The 23,158-nt window shown below is 38.4% G+C and overlaps 1 protein-coding gene across 1 annotated transcript in view; it reads left to right on the plus strand.

Annotated features, from left to right (window-relative positions):
• The window catches only part of TSPAN5 (tetraspanin 5), an 84,822-nt gene that overhangs the window by 1,017 nt on the left and 60,647 nt on the right, over positions 1-23,158 (plus strand). The gene's annotated exons all lie outside the window — the stretch shown is intronic.

Consider the following 23,158-nt stretch of genomic DNA (forward strand, 5'->3'; position numbering starts at 1 on the left):
AAAAAACCCATCACAGCTCAGATTCTCTTAACAGTGATGTTTAATGATTGCACAATGGTGAAGCTGAGTATGGCAAGGGATTGTTATGATTAGCTGTTAACACATACTAGTAGTAGCAAGCATAGAATGGAGGAGGAGGGAAACAGTATTTCCACCCATCCCTAAAGTTCAAGCCCATGGGAGGCTCGCTTGGGCATTTGTTGGGATTCTGGCTGTGATCTGCCTGCACAGTATCTTGTTGCACCATTCTGGCTGTAGAGTAGGCAGAACTGTATAGTGAAACGTAACCTTCATATACTAGTGCTTCTAGCATCTTCTCCATGTGTTGGATTTGAAAGAGAAGCAGCTGTTTTCGGATGTACATGCCAAATTTCAGAACCACAGAGGGGAAGGATGTGAGCATTCTCACACACGTGTAAATGATGAGGTCTTCTTACTGCATGGAATGTTCAAGTCGAGTGAAGGCTCTTACATGTACAATCCCCCTCTTGTCATGAGATGTTCCACATAACAATGAGGAACATGCACAAACCCAGGTAGAGTGAATGTGTTTTTGACGGGCTTTGAAAGCAAGTTGAATATATATCCAGTATAGTGGCTTGTTTGGACTAGAAAGGAGAATTGAGGAAAAAACCCCACACCACTTTGAAGTTTTATGGATGAAAGTGGGGAAGAATAGAAGAGAAAAAAACTAAGCAGTACTGAGCTTCTGATTGTCCCCTTGGTGAGAACAGAGAGTGGTTACATGGGCAGCAGGTATCCATAGCTAATCTCAAGTCTGTTTTCCTGGAAAATAAAGATACCTGAAGAGGATGTTTGAAAGGATGGGAGTTTTGATTAATTACATTTTTATACTGAAATACCTTTCCTTAATCAAGAAGGTATGCTGCAAGAGTGAACCTGACTCTAGCTTTATGTCGGTGTTTACTTGGCCCCAGGCTGACCCCTGAAGATGAGTGGTAGCAAGCTTTGTAGTATTCTGACCCGACACAGCTGTTTTGATTGTACTCTTACGTTCAGTTTTTAGAGGTTGAGTTTGCCATGGTTCTTTTCACTTGTCTGTTTCTTTATTTGGATTCTCCTAGGCATATGTTGCTGTGAGCATGAATATTTTTCAGCAGGAAACAAGTGCTGTGAGGAACATTTGAGTGCAGTGTCCTTGGACTAAGAGAGGGAGATTATGGTGAAATCTATGTTAACATGCTGTTTCAGGCACTGTCAGTATATCAGAGGCTATACACCCTATAATTGCCTTCATTTTGTCTTCTGAAGGTTAATGTGTGCAGGGTGCAAGTGGGAAGGTGGTATGTTTTCTGTAGCTACGCGTTTTCTAATCCTGTGTTCTTGAGGCTGGTGCAGCACAACTTCTGCAGATGTGCCTCTCTTGTAACTGAATGGGCCAAAGGATATTCCACTAGGCCAGAGGCTTTATACTACTGGAATGCTAATCTGAAAACCTGAAAAAATATAATTGTATTTCACCCACTCAGCCACTTGCTTGATGTGTGGCCCTTGCTTGCAGATTTCCTCTTTTGTGAAATGCTAATCATCTCATTTGTGTTCCTGGCAAAACTTCTTGAAATTTACGGATACCAAGCACTTTATAAGAGTTTAGTAATTTCTTTAGAATATTGTAATCTCTTTACAAGAAAGCCTGCATTTATTACCACATCTTTCATGATTTGGAGTGAAAATATAGGCAGTTACTCTCGTAGAATACATTTTAATATTGTTTTTACTGAATTAATAGCAAATCCTTCAATAGTCTATGATGAAACTGGGTCAGAAAAGCTGTAAATGAAAATTGCAAATTCAGTTGGCTGTTTACAGAAAGTAATTATCAAAAATAGCCACTAATGTAGTAATTTTATATAGGTAAAAATGATTAAGAGGTCATCATATTAATGCCACGACACTCTCCAGGATCTTGCAAACGTGGAGATATGTAGCACACCTTTGTTAGACCTTTTACCTGAGCATTGTTATATAGTTGTTTCAACACAATCTTTAAAAATTTTAATGTAAACAAGTGGGAAATACTCTTTATTCTGCATCATAAACCAGTGGACTAAAAGAGAATGAGTTGGAAGAGTAATGATTTTGACAAGAAAATTGTCAATGCCTTGAATAGAGGAATGTTATAGATCTGCTGAAATGATTGGGAGAGTGATTGTACATGCTACTTAAACTGAAATTATTACAAAAAATCCGAGGCTTTAAATGCCACAGAATATGGGCAAAATAAATTACCAGGCCTTTTTGTCTTTTTGGTTTTGTGCTGGTTAGATATTTCTTTCTTTAAAAACCACAACTGAATTATTAGAGCAATGACTATGGGAAAGTTGCACTCTAATGCTCTGTATGTAGTTGTGACTAAAGGTGACAGTATGCTTTTTGAAGATAGTTCTCAGACTTGCATCACACCAGGTAACATGTTCTTGCCTAAATATGTGCTTCATACCGTTGTAGAAGACAATATTATCTGCTGAGTCTATGCATAATTAATGTTTTAGTTATATTTGCAAGCTTAATTTCTTTTGGAAATTTGGTATTAATGTTGGTAAATACGCTGAAAGTGTTTGTTCAGAAAAGCTTATTTTATGAGACTACTATGCTGCTGTGGAACAGGAAAGCTCATTTTGCAGTGGTCAAAGTAAGATTTAGGAACGGAGAACTAATAGGCACAAATACATCTAAATCAAAAGTTAGAACTCAATATTATGCCTCCCTTCACATTGCTCAGCTGCTGTCCTTCTGCAGGTTGTTCAGGGGGCACACACCTGTGCTTTAACTTGATTAGCATAATGCCTGTGCAAAGCATCACATGGTTTGCTACCTTTCTAGGCTGGCAGCTGGTGGAATAGACAGTGCTTTTTTATGAACCTCTCTGTTTTTGTCTAGGTAAACCATAAACTGTAATATAAGGTAAGAGTAAGCATTTTTCTATAGTTAAAGAAAGCAAACAAATGATGCTCCTTCCTCCTTTTCCCCTTAGGCTTCCATGTACAATGTTGTCAAAGATAGAGTGCAAGAGGTCAAAGTAGGCCAGCCAGCTTCCCAAAGGCCAAGAACCATTTTTCCCTCTTTCCCCCTCTACTTTTCCAAGACAGTTTTAGGCTGACTTTAGTTCCAAGAGCTTTTTTAAATTGTTCTCTGTGCTTTATTATATTTGATGGAAACTGCATATATATACTATTGCTTAACTCTGAATTTCAATCCACACTTGATTCCACTGACCCTTGTCTAATTGGAAAGATATAAAAAGCACTGACAACTCAGAAACTTTTGCTTTATCTGATGATTCACTGTAAGTTGTGAGATATGCTGCAGTTATGATACATCAGCATATTACAAGTCATAACTTGTGTTTTAATTTGCTTGGCATCTGATGGTTTTGATGGCAACCATATGGGAGTCTAGTCTTCCGAATTACAGAGAGATAGCAGAAAGAAAATAAGGTTATGTAAGTGTGTTATGGGAAAAGTGTTGGAAAAGTGCAGTGACCTTTAAAGGACAACCAATAGATTGCTTTTTAAATTTTGTACATTGTTGATAGTTTGTTTTCAGAGGGGGAAAAGATAATTTTTGATGTCAGCTGGTTTTCAGATATCCACAAGGAAATTTGGATTATGTAATTTTCCCTTGCCAAAACAAATCAATGTTTGTTCCGTGCAATTTTCTAATGCATTCTGTAGCATTTGATCTTTAAAAATTTGCATTGAGAAGATGTCCTTGCAGTGGAAGTGGAAACATTCTGTTCATTTTCCTCCCTTCCCCCTTTTATGATCAAATGATTCTTATTTTTTATTTTGCATTTCTTAATAGCACAGATAGCTAAACATTCCACAAGTGGTCTTGCCAGAAGCAAAACAATGCTTGTTTTGGGCAAGTATCCTGCTGTTTTGTAACAGTGAAGGGCAGTGGTATATATATTGATGAAAGAGATGCGTTGTTGTGAGTTTGTGATTCTTGAACTCCTCAGTGTCTCTTTCAGCAGGTGTAGCCCCAGTATTTCAAATGCATATAAAAATTTAGTAGCTCCCGGCTCCAAGAGACTTGCTTCAGATTTGTAGAGATTGTTCATGGCATAGAATTTTTCCTTGCCCTGCATTCCCTTATAGCTTGGTGGTAGGCTGTGTCATTGGTCATACAAAAAGAAACATGGAAGGAACATGGATGAAACTGTTTCCTTTCACACAAATATTTGTTTTCCCAAACTAGATGTTTGTAAATGTTACTGTTTTAAGCTCTTCGATGTCTCTAGTTTCTGAAAGACTGAAGAAGTGTAAGGGCACAAGAGCTAGAGAAAACTCATTGTGATTGATTGTGTGGCTCCTCCTGTTTGATGTCAATGTACTTCAAGAGAATATTATAGAAACTATCATAAGCAGCTTACATACTTTTCTTCTCTGTTAAAGATGAATTTGGTAAATATATTTACCAGTCTCTCACCTTGATTGAATTGTCAGAGTAAGTTTTTTCTGGTTGCACATCTATCTCAAAGTATGAAGAGTCAATTTTGAATCCTTAATGTTCCAGTCAGAGAAAAATGTGAATGGCACGCAGAGTACAGTCAGTCCCAACAGAATACTTCTGCATGTGAAACATCTTACTGATATGTGTATGTGTAAAAAGAGGTGGTCTTTGGTCTTAATGTCATCCCCTTTGTTGCATGTTGATAATACTTCCTTAATAAAGGCAAGAAATCCATGTTCTGTAACACTGAATATCAGGGTGGACGTGCTACCTTAATTCTGTGAGGCAGTCTTGTAATTGTAAACTTTTTGGTGTATGGATTAGATGTATGAATATGTACATATTCAACTGCAGTGTACGATATAATAGGCATATAGGGAAGGCAAGCATCAGCTATCCTGGGGAAGAAAGGCTTTTTTCCCAGATGGGAACTCAGAAAACATATTCTTGTAAACAAACAAAAAAATTACCTACCAGGTGCAATAGATGTAGGATAATTTTCAGATGGAAAACGTGGGGGAGAAAGTTTTTTGGGGGGCAAGGGAGAAGGAGGGGTTTGGGTGGTTTTTTTTGTTGTTGTTTTTTTGTGGAGAGTAGAAAGAAGAAAAATGTAAGGAACTTCTCTATCCTCTCCAGTGGACAGGAGTTTGAAAATATGTATATAATCTGCCATTTAAGAATGCTCTCTAAAACCTAGTTCTATAGATTACAACAATCGTGATGTACTTCTTAGTGAACTTTTAATTTATTCTTTGTTCCTTAAACTCTGTAAGATGCAAGTTAATGATTAGTAGAGGATGAGAAACTTGGGCTTACATTGCTTCCTTTTCTTTTGATTTCCATTCCTACAAATAGACTTTATAAAGTCTGTGGTGAAAACAAATTAGAAACTGGTTTTGGCACCTGGACTACTACAAGTAATAAATTTGGAGCAAGAAGCTGATGTGTTGTTAAGTATTCAGGCTAAGTACTTCAACAGTTTATACTCCATTAACCAAAAGCAGTAAGCTGTGAAGATTTGCTGTGAACATTTAGAGTATAATGTTTTGCTTTCAATTAAAACTGGAGGTGAGAGAGAATATCTTTTGACCCAAAGAAATCGCTTGACCTAATTCTACCAGTTAGGGGATTCTAATCTTAAACCGTAGTGCTGTAGGAGAGAACCAGCCTTCAGACTTGGCTTTGCCCAAAATATGCAGCACATTTCTCAAGTGCATGGCTAGTAGTCTGTCAACAGGACTGTCATTGTTTTATTGATATGGACAGGAGCGAGAAGCTGAACAGCTCGTGAAGTAACCCAGCTCTGTTAGAGATGACCCAGAAGTCACTGTTAGCATTAGCCCTAAAAGTGCCTTCCAGTATGGTAATATTTTAAACTCTTCTTAATATCTGACTTTTCCATTAGCTAGCATTTCATAGTGACTTTGTACTCTTGTACCAGTTTCTGTCTTTGTTTCTCATAAAAGTTAGCAAGTATTGTTGCAATGCAGTAAAGAAGTAAAACAGAAAAAGCTTATCCATTTTTTAATAAATGTACTGAATTGCATTTAATGACACATTTACAGTGCAAAATCTAGGAAAACATTAGGCCTCAAATTGGTAAAGAATAATCTGTTTCTTTTTCATTGTACTGTTTGTGTGAGTTTGGAAAACATCCCATTTTTTGTGATTGTTCTGCTGCTCCTGCCACAAAATATCCTATCTCACGGATCACTGTGGATATAGATTTTCACTGATTTCAGCAGTATTTTGTACAGGTGTTAAGGGTTGTTGTGGGTGGATGTCACTGTTGGCACAGTGCTCGGTGTAGCTACTTCTGTAACGTACACAGAGATCTAGAGCAGTTCAGCCGCCTTCTTATGCTGGCATTTAAAAATGTCACTAACACACTGAGGCTTGCAGTCAGGGGTGCTTGATTTGGTATCAAACTCTGACTCAGTGTGATCTCATATAACCTCCAGATGGCCTAACTTGCGGAGATGCTAAAAACAGTCAGATCCTACTCCTTTAGCTTTATAAAATAAATGAGCCAAATGGCAGTACAGGTATTTATTTTAATGCACATCAGTCTCCACATCAGATTCTTCTGCTAATGTTTCAACTTCCCAGCCACTTTCCTCTGGCCACATTTAGAATAAGTATTTCAGCACACACAGAGGATCTTATGAATGAACTGTCAATTTCCCACAGAACTGGGAAAAATCAATATGCCTCTTCCAGGCCTTGAAAATCCCTGTGCTCTTAGTGAAGACTCCATTACATCAAATAATATTGAAAATCATTTCAAGCAAAGTTCCTGATGTATGGTGATGGAAGAGCTTTTTTCTTTTTGCAGCAAAGCAAATATTATGAAGACACTTTGTATATCTGTTCTGTACCTTTCGTCACCTGGTTTTCCTAACAACATAACTTCTTATGGAAAAAAAAAAAGAATTGTAGGAACTTTTGCTTAAATAGGTTCTTTTTCTCCTCAATAAGCAAGTAACATTATTTCTAAAAGTATTTGGTCCTTCTTTGTGGTATTAAATTCAAATAAAGCATTAAAAGGAGACTAGATATCTTTAGATACATGCAATACTTTGGATTCATAGAGGCTTCTGTTTTGTTTTCTTGAACATAGTGTTAATGAGTTAAAACCTGAGTATGTCTCTGGTCCTAGCTCCAGTAAGCTACTGTTATAGGGTAATGAGTGTGATAGAAATGATACTGCAAGGATGCTTGAAATAACTCAGCCTACGGGGTGTTTCCTAGTGTTAGTACCTTACGTTTGATGAGAGCCCAGCTTAATTTACTTTGATTTAGGGGCAAAACTTCTATGATGTGGAACACTGTTTTATGTCAGGATTTTCTCTGTGTCAAGAGGGCAGACTCTCTCAACTGAGCTCTGGTGCCCTAAGCAGAGATGTGGTAGCACTTTGTGTGGGGTGTCACCCCAAGCAGATCCACCTGGTATCTGTTATTTTGTCAGAGCCTGCATCACAGGTTCTGCCTGTTGGACACCTTTGCTTTATGTACCCATGTAAGCTTCACATATGCATATATTTACCCTTTTGAGGCTAGGTTCTCTGTGCTTCCCTCGCACTGAACTGCATCTCTTCTGCTGCATTCTGTGTTCCAACCAGCTGTGATTTAAAAAGAGCTTGATGGGAGTTCCCTCTACGTGCTGTAAATGCTTTATATATAAAAACAGAGACAATGAGGAAAAACATTTACAGATAATATACAGCAAAGGTTTTGCTGCTTCATGCAATGCTTCGGTTAACTGTGTCACCTTGTGGAAGATCACTCTCAAGTTTGTCTTTGCAATGCCATGAGGTTTGAGTGTTTCAGGCTGGAGAACAGAATTTCGAAATGGTGACAGTTTAAAACATTGAGTCCTACTAGGTAATGAAGAGGAGGGTTGGCAAGTATCCGGGGCTATTCTCAGCTGGGAGTATACAGAGGTGTTCTACTATGCACAGAGCAAGGGTTTCAGATTTTTTATTTTTTGCCACCTAAATATAAAACTAGAAAGGTTCCCTGTGGGTATAAGATAGCATTTCATAAAAGTTATCTTCCTGACTGCCAGTTTATGTGGGTGTATGTCAAAAGGAATATGTGTGAATTCAGTCAGTCCAACAATAATGAAATATAAAATTAAAATAATTTAAAAAGAAGAGGTAGAACTTGCACAGTTAGAATCCCTCTTTTCCAAGGAGTTATCTAATTAATTCCTAGATGAAAATTCAACCATTTGGCTTGTGAAGACTATAAAAATGTGTATATATAAATATGAAATATGTATAATTGTGCTTAAAAAATTACTAAGGTCCAGTTTCTAATCAATATTGCTTGATATCATGAACATTCTCTTGTTTCTTTTTCTTTCTGTAAGCATTAAGGGGTCATGTGAGGTGTTGCCTAATTCAAATTTTTTTCCTCTCTGAATACCTAGGAAGACCTATTTCTGTAGCAGGGCCACTTCCCCACCTTGGTTGGCAGTAGTTTCATGGCTGGTTTTGTTGTGCTGTCTTGCAAATTCTGGTGTCAAAATGAAAGCAGGGGGCTGCAAGTGACTGAGGCTGGCACAAGGCTGCAGAACCACATGTGTTAATACAGCTTCAGTGGACTGATAGCAGTCAGTTACCAGATCTGACTGAGAACTCTCTCATCTGGAACAATTTCTATTGACTTGCTGTTTAACTGCAAGAATGAAGTATGGGAAAATGATAGGACCATCTTCTCCTTTCCCTGCACAGATCAACTTTAAGTGAGTGTACAAGCATGGCCTGTCTCAACTCTAGGTAAAGTGGTTTTGGACTCAGGAGTACACAGAGGTGTAAGACATGCTGTTGTGTTAATAGATAGCTCACTCCAGTGAGGACTGTTATGTAGACATGGGCTACTTGGGAATACCCCTCTGGTGCGCTTTGATCTCTATTTTTGTAAGAGTTGTGGTGGTTATCTGTTTTCTCCTTAGTGCTCAGTGAAGTGGAGAAACAAAGAGCAATGTTTGTCTACCAAGTTTATTGCAATGTGAACTTAATTTGAACTTAAGGTTAAGTGGACAACTCCATCATTTACCTCTCTAGTTTCTTCTCCTTCCCATAAATGTCATTCTAAACACCATGCCACTCCCTGTAATAATGCAAATCCTTCATTGGAGTGGCCTGCTAGATGGGGTGGCAAATGATCTCTCTGAAGAGAATTTGTCATGATTATCCTTTCCCAGGTAGTATCCTTTCTGGTGGCTTTGTTACAAACAAAAGGTTAGTATGCATTTAATGTTGGAGATACATTTATATATATATAACACTATGCATGCATATGTGTATATATATATATATATATATAAAACATGTACATAAAATAACGCAGTACTAAAAAAATTTTTTTTGACTTGCTAGAGCAGAAGTTTATTATTAACTTATGTATTTATCTATTGTTATGTATCTAAAAGGAGCACTTGAAGGGACTGGAAACCCATCTAATTGCTGTTACGGGCAAAGGACTTTTTGCTTCCTCTGTCTATTGTACTGTTCTGTTCCTGCTGGGAGCTCTGGCATGGTCACCAGTTGTGTTCCCTCTTCAGCTCTGTGGGCTGGGTGTGGTTTGAAAACGTTGCTTTTTGTTTTGTTTTGTTTTCTTCGTTTTGAAGATAGGCAAAACCACTTCCTGGGTAAGTCTGGTGGTTTGTGGTGATATTTGAATCAATGTTTTATTCTGCAGAAACTTTTTCATGCAAGTAAGTTTGTGTTTGACTCAAGAACATAAGCCTGTTAAAGTTTTACATGGTTTACATCCTTGTTGACCTCTGCTTTCCTTCATTTTTCCTAAACCACTCTCATACCTGTGGGAGCGAAAGTAACTCCTGAACAGATGCAGTTAATAACTTTGCATATTAAAGAAAACCACTGCCAGTCCTGATGAGACTGACACTGAAGAGTTTGTGCCACTGTAAGAGGTGAATGAGTTGTAGCTCCCATCTGGCCATTTTTTTTGTTCTGAGTACTCTTCTCTGCCCCATAGTTTCATGACCCTATCAGCTGTTCTGCAGAGGGGCTGACCTCTGACAAAGGCAAAAGGACAGCAACAGCGGGCAACAGTAGCTTGTGTCTTCAACTTTTTCCACCCAGAAATTTCTCTGTATGTGTGTGTGTGTGTGTGATTTCCAGTGAACTCTCTATCATCCAGTATTTAATATATTATTTTAAATGTCATACTTAATAAATGACAGTGATGATGTACTCCACTGTTACTTGTGGCTTTCTTGTCAATAGCAGCTTATGACTGCCTGGATAAATCACTGTTCCTGCCTCTTGTTACCTGATTCTTGTTGGTTTTGCCCTCCTTTCAGTTTGTGCTGTACTCCAACTTGCAGAGACTGTTCCATTCTCCAAGAAAGCCCTTTTTGTGTCTTATATGTGTCTGTTCTTGCTCTTGTCACCTGGAGTTGAAAGCTCAGCTGGGTCTGTGCTGTTAGCCCACAAGGGCCTCTGCATGGTCATTGCCGTGCTCCAAGAGGCGCAGTTTGCTGGCTTTGTAACTGGAATTCAGCTACGTGTCCACAGGGTTGAGAGTTGGTGGGATTCCTTTTTTGTATCTTTGGAGATGATAAGAACTCCAGTGGGTATTGCTGTTTGTTTAAATCTCTGTAGTGTACCAAGGTCAGATTTTCATTTACTTTAAAAGGGTATCTTGCTCCAATCTGCCACTGTAACATGTCCTTAAAATGACTGCAGATGATGTTTATAGAGCTACACTTCTGGTGTAGCTGTGTTGTTAAAATTGTTCAAGTGAGCAGTATTAGACACCTAGCTTGAGGAATTCAAAGGACTTTATAAGTTGGAAGGATGGACTTTGCATTGTGGGATGTGATTGGACTTCTGTGTAAATGATGGTGAGAAGAGAAACCTGTAACTTTTCATAAAAAGAACAGGAATGGAATACACCACTTGTTCATAAAGCAGAAGGTGTTAAAATTTAAGAATGTAGTCTTTTAAAAGTGAGAGGATAGTCATATTTTGTCTGAAAAACACTGCCTTATTTTTTATTGTATCTCCATGTTGGTTTCTGCGAAGATACTTTTCTGCAGTTATTGTTATCAAAGCACCATTCTGGGAGCTCCCTTGTTATTGTTGCACTTTGTTTTGTTAGTAGAACTTTAGTTTAAAAACTTTCTACCTTGGAAAAAAAACCCACAAAGACAAACCAAAACAAACATCCATAAAGATGTCTCAGAATTCCGAGAAACAAACTATGGATCAATTATTAAGTGCCTTCCCTCTCCCTCATGCACTTCCTGATGTGGTATTAATTTTACATGAGCCCCCCGCATTGCCCTTCATCTACTTAGGGTATAGAGCACAAAGGCTTTCAGCACTGTAAATGATTGGGCACTTGTTACAACCCTCTGTGTAAGAGCAGATCCTGTTGACTTCAGTGGGAATCACTTGTTGGCAGCTGCATAATTGTTTTTCAAACAATGTAGTTTTTTGCAAAAAAAAAAAAAAAAAACAAACAACAAAAAAGGGAGGATGTGTGGGAAAGCTCAAAGAGGTACCCGAAACAAAACACTGAAAAGTCTTTCATAAGAGCTAGAGCAATTACTTCAGTTGCCTAAGTAGCTAAGAGCTGGCAAAAAGGGTGTTACAGTAGTCTAACCAGAAACTCTGGCAGAGAACAGTGGAGCCTATCAGGCAGTGTTCCTACTCATTTGTGTTTTAGAAATAAGCATCCTGTCTGACCATCCTTTAGCTGATAACTTCCCCTCAGTAGCAGGAGCTAAATGGGACTCTAATACTTGTAGCACTGGGAGAACTCAGCCAATGAAGCACATGGAGTTTGTCCTCAGCAAGCAATTGTGACTGTATTCTTTCTAGTTGTAGAGTAGTGGTGTGATTGGATGAAATAGCTTTACATGTGCTGAAATACCACTTAACAGTGGTTTCTGCAGGCTATGTGCCTTGCCACCAGTCTGGGCAGCGAGCTGGTCACCGGTGTAATTTTTTTATAACTAGCAATTCATAGTACTTCATTGAGCACTGAGTCCTGCTTTTGCCAGGCATGTACATAACAGCAGCAACTTCATGATAAATCTTTGTCCAATGGAGCTGCTAATGCTCAGCTCTAAAATACCACTACTTATGTGGTCTACCATTAGCCACATAAGAAATCTCCACATTTTGTTTATGGCATCTGAACTTCAACAGCATCTTGGGCTAAAGATAATGACTTCTGCATGAAATATGTTCCATTACTGCTAATGGTGTCTTATTTTATCCGACACACTAGCTTACTTGATAATTTCTGTAAACAAAGCATAAAAGAAGCCATGTATATAAATCAAGCCTGAAAATCAATTTATAGCTGAATGGGAACTGAACATCTCGGTCTAGTTTTGTTTATGCTTTGGTGATTGATAAAGAAAAAGTAAAAACAGTCCAAATGTAGAACTTGATGCATATTGCATTTATTTTCTACTATTGGGTTGTTTCAGCACTTTGTGGAAAAGCAATATGAGTAGGTAGTTATAGTCTGTGCTAATACCAATGATTTCAATACTATTAAAAGTAAACAGTAAGAGCCTTTCTTTTTGCCTTCGAGGAAGGCTTTAGAGAACTGTGCAACTGATTCTTATTGATGGCTCAGGCAAAAAAAAAAGGGTCAAAGTTAACAATCCCTGCTTTTAGATTCATTGTACCACCAAGGGAGATGAAGAACTTTGAGCTATTGCACTGAATCCTTAATCAGCTAAATTGTCATGTACCTTCAAATGAAACATTTGCCTCCAGAGCCAAAAGTTGCTCCACAGTTTTGGAGATGTGCTGAGCCTTCCCTTTTGACTAGATTCGATGCAAGGGAGTTCCCCAAGGGAAAGAATCTTGCTCTTTTATTTCTCACTAGTATGTGAAGAAACAATATATTAATGCACCTACAACTCTTATTAAAAATGTCAAAATTTTAATGGTTTCAAGTTTAAAAGTTTGAAGATCCTGTAGTCTGAATTTCTGTTACTTTTGTGTGAATTGACAACTTTTAAATACCTAGAACAGGTGTTAGTTTATTTTAAGATATATTTGGCTGTGTTTTGTACGGTGTGAAAGATGTGATTAAAAAGGCATTTTTGAATAATCTTTAATTTCCAGATGGGGTCCCATACAGATCAAAAGTAGTTTGGAGGTTTGATGGTTTTTTTTCCCAGAGGATGTTTCAAGATGGTATCCTTGCCAACTAAACTCACAGAACAGTTGGGCCAATGTAAGGTATGGCTTCATAAACCAACTGAGAGGCTGGTGAAGAGTGACATAAGAGGAAGACAGCTCCACTCAGGTGAGGATGTGACCAGGGGAACTAAACAGACCATTTTGCTACTGAAAAACCTATCTGGTTTAACTGCCTTGAGTTAAAGTCGTGTAGGTTTTGTTTTTATGAGTGTTGTCCGTGTCAAACACCAGCACTGCAATTAATATTTGGCATAATTAGTAATTTTTATGGACAGACCCCAATCTGGAAAAAAAACCCCACTGTAGACCAAGCAATGTCCCTTGAAAATATTAATCTTAATTAGCTTTGAAGTCTGTGGACAAGTTGTCATTTCCCTATTGTTTTCAGGGTCTGATACCTTTGATTGACGCCAGGCTGAGTTAAGAAAGCCTGAGTTGTGAAAGGTATGTTGAAATCTGCAGAGCTAGAGTTACTACAGAAGTTATGGAAACTAAACCATTAATACTGGTCTGGTATGACCCAGCAGGAGTTTGGAGTGGTTTTTCTGCTGTACTTTACTTAACGGTGGTAAAGGTGTGCTCTTTTCTTTCTCCCTTGAGCTTTGGGATAAATGTGTCTAGTGAAAATTCTTCTTTCAGGCTTAAGCTGAGATAATGCCAGCAGTTTGGACTGCATGATCTGTAAACTGTAACAAAATTTCAAAATGAATTCTCAGTGTTCAGAATGAGTTATATATTTGCTGTTCGTGAAATGTTCTCAACAAACTAAAATCATCAGTAAAGTAACCGAAAGCAAAAGGAGTAAATAATCTTAGGTTTCAAAGGTAGTATTGGAAGTAATTTTGTGAGTGTTATTAAAGGTAGCTCTGAAATTTTCAAGAAATTGTTACTTTAATGAGAATATATAGAATTGAAACGTTTGTTTAAATTCAGATAAACTGTTAAATCAGTGTCTTCCTTTTAATACAGATATTTTGCATTTAAAATAAAAGGGAATGTTCTTAGATTTGGATAGGATGCAAGATGAAAACTTGCAGAGGGTTGGGCAGAAAGTTGTTTTGAAGCTTTTATGGTGAAGTGCTGTGAGCTGTTCTAGTCTTTTCTCTCTGACATCTAACATTATGTTTGGATTGAAGCGTTTCCTGATATAGAATAAATAAGATATAGAATTCCTGATGCAGAATAAAGTAAGGCATCACTGTTAAGGTAGTCCTCAACCTTTTTAGAAGTGCAGCAGAGACCATACCAGTGATCATACTGGACCAGACAATAGGTTTGTTTAAGGTAAATATTCTTAGAACAGCAGCCAGCTGGTAAGAAGTATGAGAAACAAGGCAGGTAGTGATAAATGTTAGGGAGTATGCTCTGAATCCCCAGCCTTTCAGATCTAGAATCAGTATCTTTGTGCTTGGCATCCCTATATGGATTTTTCTTTGTGAATTTATCTGGTTGGTCCTTGAATCTCTGACTTTCTGAAGTGTGTGACATCCAGTTGTTAGCTGTACATTTTCCCTATTAGTATTGGCTTACTTTTGCAAGAGGTGGAGTTCCAACAGGCATCTAATAAAGCATTCTGCAGCTTGGAGTCAATTAACTTTCATGTTCATCTGCTTAGTTTCTGTGAAACCACAATGAAAATCCTGCATCTAAAGAATGTGGTTTGAAACACCTTTTATCTGCTCCCTCTGTACCCTGCCCCTGGCTTTTCCACACAATACCATTAAGAAACAAATTTTGGATACCTTCCTTTTCAGTGGTTCAGATGGTTGAATTACAAATGTAGGAGGCGTGTAAAGTCAAGTAAGTGTAGCAGTCCAAGGCAACTACAGCTGGATGTCACAGATGAAAAAGCTTTCTACTGGGAAGAGGAGCTTTAAGTTTCCAGATGGTGACCTACTTGGATCTTTACACAGCTCCTCCAGTTACAATGAATTAACCATTTTCAGCCCAGGCTGTGTTTAACAGCAAGGTATATAGTTGGCAGTTTTTATGTAGGATTCCAATTGCTTGTCCTTTTTCATCCTCTCTCTCCCTTGCCTCCCAAAAGGGAGAAATGAGCAAGTCTGCACTCCCAGAGTTCTTATTTAATTCTGACATTGGTTATGGTGGATCCTTATTAAGTAACAATGGTATACTAGGGCTGAGAGTTCTGCGATAGGCAGGTGAATCTGAAGAGTGTTCTCAGGCAGGTGCCAGACCGTTCCTTCCTTTGATTACTATTTTGGTAGGTTCTAGAAATTAGCTTTAACATAAAAGCTCAAATGTAGCACTTACCTGTTATTTTGGAAGGAAAGGTGGGAAATTCCTTTCTTGTCTGGGCCCTGAGAAAGTCCACGAGCAAGTCTGTGGCTTTTGGGCAGTGCTGCCTGCTGCCTAGGCTGTCTCTGAAGCAGAGGCCAATGTGCTAGGAGTACGACTTTGAGGGTTTGCATAAGGTAAATCAGTGGCCAGACAGTACAGCGGAGTCATCGGTGCTGTATAAGCATGACATCCCTAAGGTTGTGTTGTAGCCCAAGCAAATTTGTTAAGACAAGTTTATAGAAGTCACCTTACGTTATACCATGGCATTTGACACCTGGTAAATGAAATGTGAGACTTTTCTTGTTTATTTGCATAATAGTCATGGGAAGGGAGGAAGAACATAAGTGTCATGGGCGACTACTTGTATTTACTGGCTGACAAAGAGAAGACGAGATAGGCAAGAGAGCCACATAAGCTGGTGATAAGGTTCTTGCCGAAAAATACCAGATCCTTTAAAGCTAGCTGACCATGCAGAGGCTGACTTTAGATTTAAGTTAGTTTACTAGGCTTGGGGAAAAAAAAATGCTTACAGAGTTCTAAGACTTTTTGTTTTACTAAGAAATAATAAATGAATGCTTCTGAATGCTTTTGTAAGTCCTTATTCCCAGGGCCCAGGTCCATGATCTGATCCCACTGGGAACGGGATTTCCAGATAAACAACTTAATCTAAATTCCTGTTGTTATAGGAAATGAAAAAAAAAAAAAAGGAAGAAGGCCTGAGAAAATGGTTTGGTAGGTGTTCATCCTGAAATCTGTTTTATTTGCTGCACGGGGATCTATTTTAGAAGTACTTTAATGAAAACTTGCACAATAGAACAAAGTGCTTTGAGGCTTTACATTTAAAGGTATGTTATTTTGTTTGGTTGATAGTTTTGGTTTTCTTAAGTTTTTGGGTGTGTGATTTTGTGTGGGTTTTTTGGGGGGTGTGTGGGTTTTATTTTTGGTTTTTTTTATATATATGTGAACTACTTGGATTAATTAGTGTTGTCTTGGCAGCAACAAAGAGTGGTTCCCTCTCTTGCCCCCATCCTTGCTGTTTGCTGTATAACTGTGTTTTGCATCGTACCCTGATCTTTGATATGATAGATTCTACTGAAGAAGAAATAAGCCCATCCTGCAAACTGAATTTCTTGCTGTGGGCTAGGTATACTTCCAAAGGTGTAATTGCTACAAAACTATGGTTTCTACTAGTGTTAATAAAATCCAATGTGAGCAGTGTGTGCTAGGATGTTTACTTTTATATAAAGATATGTTTATGTGTGTGCATATAAATATATATACTTATTTTTTTTTAATGTTTTTCCCTGGTTCTGTTTTTCCACTTCTTCTCCATACCAATACTGCTGAAGCTCATTGAAGAGAACAGCTTTTGCTCTTGCCAGCCAGAATCTGTTTTTGCAGTGAGGGGTCCCTGCTGGGGAAGTCTTTCTTTTTCTGCTATCTTTCTTCTCTCTGCAGGGTATCAGGCATCAGGGCTGCCCTCCTGTCTGCCCTGCTGACAGCCGTACGTTCTCTGCTCTTACTGCAGCAGCTGCTGCTCCTCAGCCTGACTGAGAGAGCATAAATTAAAATACAAAAGTCTCCTGTGGCCACTCTTGGCTGACAGTGCAATGGCAGATCAGACCTTCCTACATCATCTTCACTTGACTTTCTTCTTTTTCTCAAGAATTTCCTCCGCATTTGTATCAGTCACAGTCTTTTACCACTGGGCTGAATAGCAGCAGCAATCCAATAACTCTAAATGTTTTATGTACTTGAGTGATTGGAGCTGTTTGCAGAGAAAAGAATCAGCAATGTGGGTTTCACCAAAAGCTCAAGTCTTTCTTTCTGCTTTTTATACTGCCTGAAGAAGGCAGGCTGTTTTTGTGCTTTTCATGGCTGCTGAAGATACAGGGCTAATTCATGTTCTCTTCTCCCCACGAAGTCAGTCGGAGAGTTAGAAACATCAGAACCATTGCATTGCCATTGTGTGTGTGTGTGACTTAGGGCACAGCAGTGAGTGGAGTGTTTTCTCAGATGAGTCTTTATTGTTTTGAAGCCTGGTGTTTGTAAAGGGGTTCTTAACTCCCAGAGGGCAGAGAGGGAGCTGCTTAGTGGTGGGATGGAATGCCATGCCTCAAAATTGGCTATGTAGAGTTTCTGGCCCAACTGTATTCTTTTTGTGAGAAGGTTGTTTTGTATTTACCCTATGTGTGTCTGACATAGATGTTCTTTGGCTCAGTGTACTTAAATGTGAGGACCCTTCCTTGTAGAGGTGATAAGTGATGAGGATGATGATTATTTTTAGTCTTTTTGTTAAAGGAACTATGCCCACCTTCTCTGCTTTTCCCTGCTCTGGATTCCACAAGCTGGTTTGACTTATTGGGCACTTGAGTGTAAATGTATTGATACATTGTGTTTGAATTTCATATCCTCTTTTAACTTTCAGGAGAGCACATAAAGCCACAAACGCTTTTCCAGATGGTTCATTTTGTTAAAAACTGCAGTGTTTTCAAGTTAGGTGGACACTCCCCCCTCAATCCTCTTCTAACATGTCATTGTGAGCTTTAAGTTCTGACTGGGCAGTTGGGGCATTTCATCAAAGCATTGCTCTGATTATCTGCATCTTCTGAGTGGAGAAACAGTTCTGGAGGGAACAGTCTCAACAACATTTTTCCAGGGTTCTTTGATGAAGCTAAGTGTAGCTGTCAATTTTTTTTGTTAAGAATTATTTAGGCCTTAACTGAACAAAAATAGGCTTCAAGCACTTAGAGAGTCTTACCTGAAATCAATGGCACTGCCTTTTGTTTACTGTGGAAAAGGGTTTTAATTTGCAAAAACTCTTTTCTCTGAAGTAAGAATTTGATAAAGCTTTCCAAAGTAGTGTAAGCTGTGGCCATCTTCACAAGTGGCTTCAGGCTGGTGGAGGCTGATAAGAATCTCTCATTGATAATACAGCAAACTGGAGTCCATGTTAAATGTTAATAGGTCGTCTAAGTGCTTTTTGAAAACTTGCCCTATTTTAAAATTATTCCTTAAAAATGTCATAGATATTATGGAAATTGTATAAGCATATGGTAATGTTTGGAAATAATCATGGGACTAACGGTGGAATTGCTGTTCTGCCTACCAATTGGACTTAACAAGAGCAAAATGCCATTACTACCTTTGTAATTAGATTTATTTTAATGTCTTTGAATAAAATACCTCTGAAATCAACTACTGAGTGCTTTAACTGCTTTGTTGCTGCTTAATGAAACCGTGGCCTTGCCAGACTGCCTGCTAATGGAGTGCTTGTTCTTTTCCTCCCTGTATATTTAGTGTCTGGACCATCTTCAGTAATGCCTAATGCATATGCATGCAGTAATGAGATTCAAGAGGAGCAGGGTTGATGTCCCTGTATCTTTAATCGCAGTTTTCATGTGTGGTTCTTATAATGGCAGACAGGCAGGATGAAAAGTTCTCCTTCTTTAAACTTGAAGGCGAGTAAACATTCTTCCAAGACCAGTGAGAAAAATGTTCCTCTCCACCCATCCCCACCCCTCCTTGGGTGAACTTCTTTGAATGAATCAAATACTCTTACAGCAGGTTTTACTTATACGGTAATTGAAATTTGCATTCAGTACCCATCGATCAGAATAGAATTATCCTGCTGTTAGGTTAGGTGAGGAGGACTATAATGGGACTGGTGACTCCTTGCTCACAGGGAGAGTGGGAGGATTCACTAAAAGGATCCGAGTGGTGTTCAGGATCAAGCTGTTTACTGTGTTTCTTTGTCTGATTTCCCAAATCTGGAAGCAATGAACAAATGTCAGTGGTAATTCAAATACCTCTCCTGAATGAATAAACAGGCTATCCCATTTTGTCATAGTAAATAATATTCTGCATTGTGAAAGCCTAAAAGCAAAGCATGCCTAAGCTTAGAACCTTTTAATCCACATTACATTAAAATGTCTTGATTTATGTAATTGATTTTATGGATTTGGAGGTAGGGAAGTATCAGGACTTGCTCATGCTGTTCATTTTATCATGCTGATTAGGCAACTGAAAGCTACCTTAGTGGTGGGGTTAGAGACAATATTGTGCAAGTAAACTGTTATATGAAAGCAAAAAACACACATGTGGAAAAGTGCATGTGTGTTTTTCCTTCGATAAGTTTAGTGCTAGTAGCAGGTACCAGATGAGTAGTCCTGTAAGCTGGCATCCTGTATTTCCATGTCACATACAGCAGGATGAATGGGAAAGCAAGTGTCTGTACAGCATCCATGCTGAGGTGCAGTGCCAGGGTACTTCTGTAGCTGTTGGTAGCTCTTTCCCGGTAACTGCACCCCAGCTAGTACAAACAATAGTGGCTCTTTGGTGTGAACTTGCCAGCTAGTGCTTGAATTGAGTAAGCTGGTCTTCCTTTGTTAGCTGCTCTTCTGGAGAGTTGCAGTTGTAACAGCATGTTGACTCTTCCTATCTTTTTTTTCTCCTTTTTCTCTTTTAAACGGTAAGCCTTCTCCTTGGAGAGAATGAGAAATATTTTGTGCACTGATTTGCTGTTTGTGGTGATGTGAAGGCGTATAAATTTCTGTTAAATTCTGGTCAGTCCAAAAATATTTTGGTAGAAAGAGCCCAGGGTGTGGTGAGATTACCCAAAAAGGTTGCTAAGGACTCATAAAATTAATTGTAGGAATTTTACCATTCCTGTCAGTTGATGGTGCTTACTTCTTTTTTAGTTCTGAAATTGTATCATCCTTGAATGCGTTTTTGTGAATCACTGTCACTTGACTTGCTTGTGGGTTCAGAAGATTGACTTTTGTGTAAAGTTCTTCCCTGTCCTTTCCTGGCTGATTAAATAAATAACACTTTCCTGAATTTTTGGCATACCTTTGTGTTTGTGTTATCTTTTAAAGGTGAAGAAGAGGACTGAGAAGCATATCTGCATCCTCTTCTATTTAATACCAAAACTTACAAACCCCACATGAATCATGAGGGCACCTTTGATGTTCATGCTGGTCTCTTCTACAGGCTAGAAGATAAGAAAATAGGAACAGTACCTGAAGTACATGGTAGACTGTAATTGCCTACTATCACACTGTGATTTGCAAAGACTGTAGAAGCAATACAAATAGCATTGGTGGAGGGTTTTTTTTCCCCAGGCAATGTTCCTTCCACCCTCAGTTATGACCAGTGCACTTTAGTTACAGCTCCCTAATATGAGCTGAAGAGACTTTTAGCAGTAGCTCAGTGTCAGAGAGAGAGTGTGTAGCTACAGTGTAGGATTCATTATGCTCTGAACTGACACTGCCATGATTCAGCTGATGGTTTTTACGCTTGCTGGCATGGCCTTTTCACAACATAAGATGCTTTGTTCATTTAGTATTGTGCTAGGTGATTGCCATGATTTCAAACAGGCTGATCATGAGATTTTGAGTTTTTTGACACTTGTTTTGGGTTGACTGCACTAGCCTATGTTTCCTGTGAGTGCTGTAATAATATAAATAACTGTGCTTTTTGTTCTGACCAAGCATATTCTTGAAATGTCATTTCAAGTGTAATAATGGAGAGCATGTTAATAAGAACAAGTGGGGAATGCAGCTGTTGAGTTGTTTTCTTTTTTGAGACTGACCTGCTCAACCTTCCCAGGACCTTCTTCATTTTTTCGTGGGAGCTTGGGAAACAACTGCTGATACATTACCTTCAGGACATTGACAAGTATTGTTCAGAAGGGTAGTTTGTTCTGTTCTGTTTCCTCTACTTCCCACTGCAGTAAAGCTTGGCCTGGCTTGTGTGTTAAGAAGCCAGTTACTCTGACTGAAGCTCTCTTAAGGGCTATAGACAAAGACGGTGAGAACTTGCCTAAAATTTGGTGATGTCTTGGACTGGAATAACAGACTTTGGTTTAGTGTGACTTGCTGTTGTCAATGCTTTGCTCAGAATTTTGTAGGCTGTGCAGATAGCTGGAATACACTTGCATTAAGAATATTTTGGCATTAAAACAACATGTATTTTCATACTGAAAGTAAAGCCCTTTCTTGCTGATCTTGCATTTGTTCCTAAAAAGCAGAGTACTTCAGAGATGCCTGTGGAAAAATAGAGATCATTTAGTTTTGAGCAGTTACTGAAAAACTAATCCTGCACTCCAGAATATAATGAGTTGTGGATTCTTCACTTCATTGAGTGAAATATAACTGGTGTGACCTACTTTATTTGCATATTTAACATACTGGATACTTTCTGTCGTTTTTGTTTGTTTTTTTGTTTTTTTTTTTTAGCTTGTTTCCTAGGAAACAAATGCCCTGGTATACTAGAGAACAGCTATTGTATGGAGAATGCTACCCTTCTGAGCATTGTTCTTTTGTAGGTGGAAGGCTTTAAAGGGGAAAGAGCTGGAGTTTTCAAAAACATCTTTCTTAACCAGAATAGCACAAGGATGTGTTTCACGCTGCTCTGCAACCCCTCAATGTATTTCTTTTTTTTTTTTTTTTTAGTAGGAGTATCTATGTTATAATGGCTTATCTAGTAAAACTCCTATATATGTTCCTATGGAAGGCATACCAAAATAAACTGAATGAGTAACTAATAAATGGTTGTTTTTGTCATCCTTGCTGAGCACCATGTAGATGCATATTTCTAAAAGTTTTATTTTGAATTATGTGGAATGGAAACAATAATGCAGAATATAGGGGTCGAGTAGACTTCAGGAAGTAATATTTGCATTAGTGCAGTAGATCAAGAGGGGAGAGAGAAACCTTTTAGATGTAAAAATTGTCTGCAGTTTGTTATGCTGCTGTGGGTTTTTAATTTCTTATTTTTATTTTTAGCCCAATGTTTATTGTTATGATGTTAAAAAAATAGTTGTGATTTTTGCAATGTTAAATTTGAAGCTGTGATAGTGGCATAGTTTTGAGATTGGTAATACTGAATCTTACTAAGTGGTGAAAGAAAACAAACTAGCTCACTGGTTGAATTGTCTGGTTAAATTACAAGAATGGTGGGGAGAGTGTTGTTGAGTTTAAAAATACTGAGCGAACTGGCGGAGAAAGAATAAAGGGAATCTGATCTTTTGGTAATGTGTGACAAATAGGGAATGAGTTCTATGGGTTGAAAGTACTGCACAGTTCCCCTTTGGTCTTTTTACACAGGCTTCAAAAACTCACATAATGACCAATGATCAATGGCACAGGTAACTTACAGCCATATCTCTTGTAATTTGTGGCTTATTCTGCTGTTTCTGAACTGCTTGAACTGAGCGTGTAGAATGTGGTGTAAGTCTCAAATACATATGTCACTGTAACCTGAGTTATGTGCTGCAAGGTCTTGATAGTTGTTGTTCTGATAATTTTCTTTAATTCTATAGTTTTCCTGTAGCCCACTGTATGTTGAGAAGGGAATAGTGGCAGGATGAGAGAAATCCGTCCATGTAGCTCCTTAATTTCTCGCCAGAGCTTTATTTAGTGCCCCTTTATTCAACGCCTTCCTGAGGGAAGGACAGATTGCTAACAGTAAGTGTGTGATCCTGAGCAAAATAAGGGGATGTGCTGGGGAATGGGGCTTGTTTGTGTAGAATTGCTTTTGGGTTTGAAATCCAACAGAGCTAATTCTTTGTCCATATTTGCCAGTAGTAGGGATATAATGCGTACTTCCTGCATTCTCTAGGGGTTACAACTTTCAAACAACAGAGCATGTTTCATATAGGGAAAGAAATTATG

Source organism: Pipra filicauda, unplaced genomic scaffold (genome assembly GCF_003945595.2).
Source record: "Pipra filicauda isolate LSUMZ 115617 unplaced genomic scaffold, ASM394559v2 scaffold340_size778089_pilon, whole genome shotgun sequence".
Taxonomy (NCBI): Eukaryota; Metazoa; Chordata; class Aves; order Passeriformes; family Pipridae; genus Pipra; species Pipra filicauda.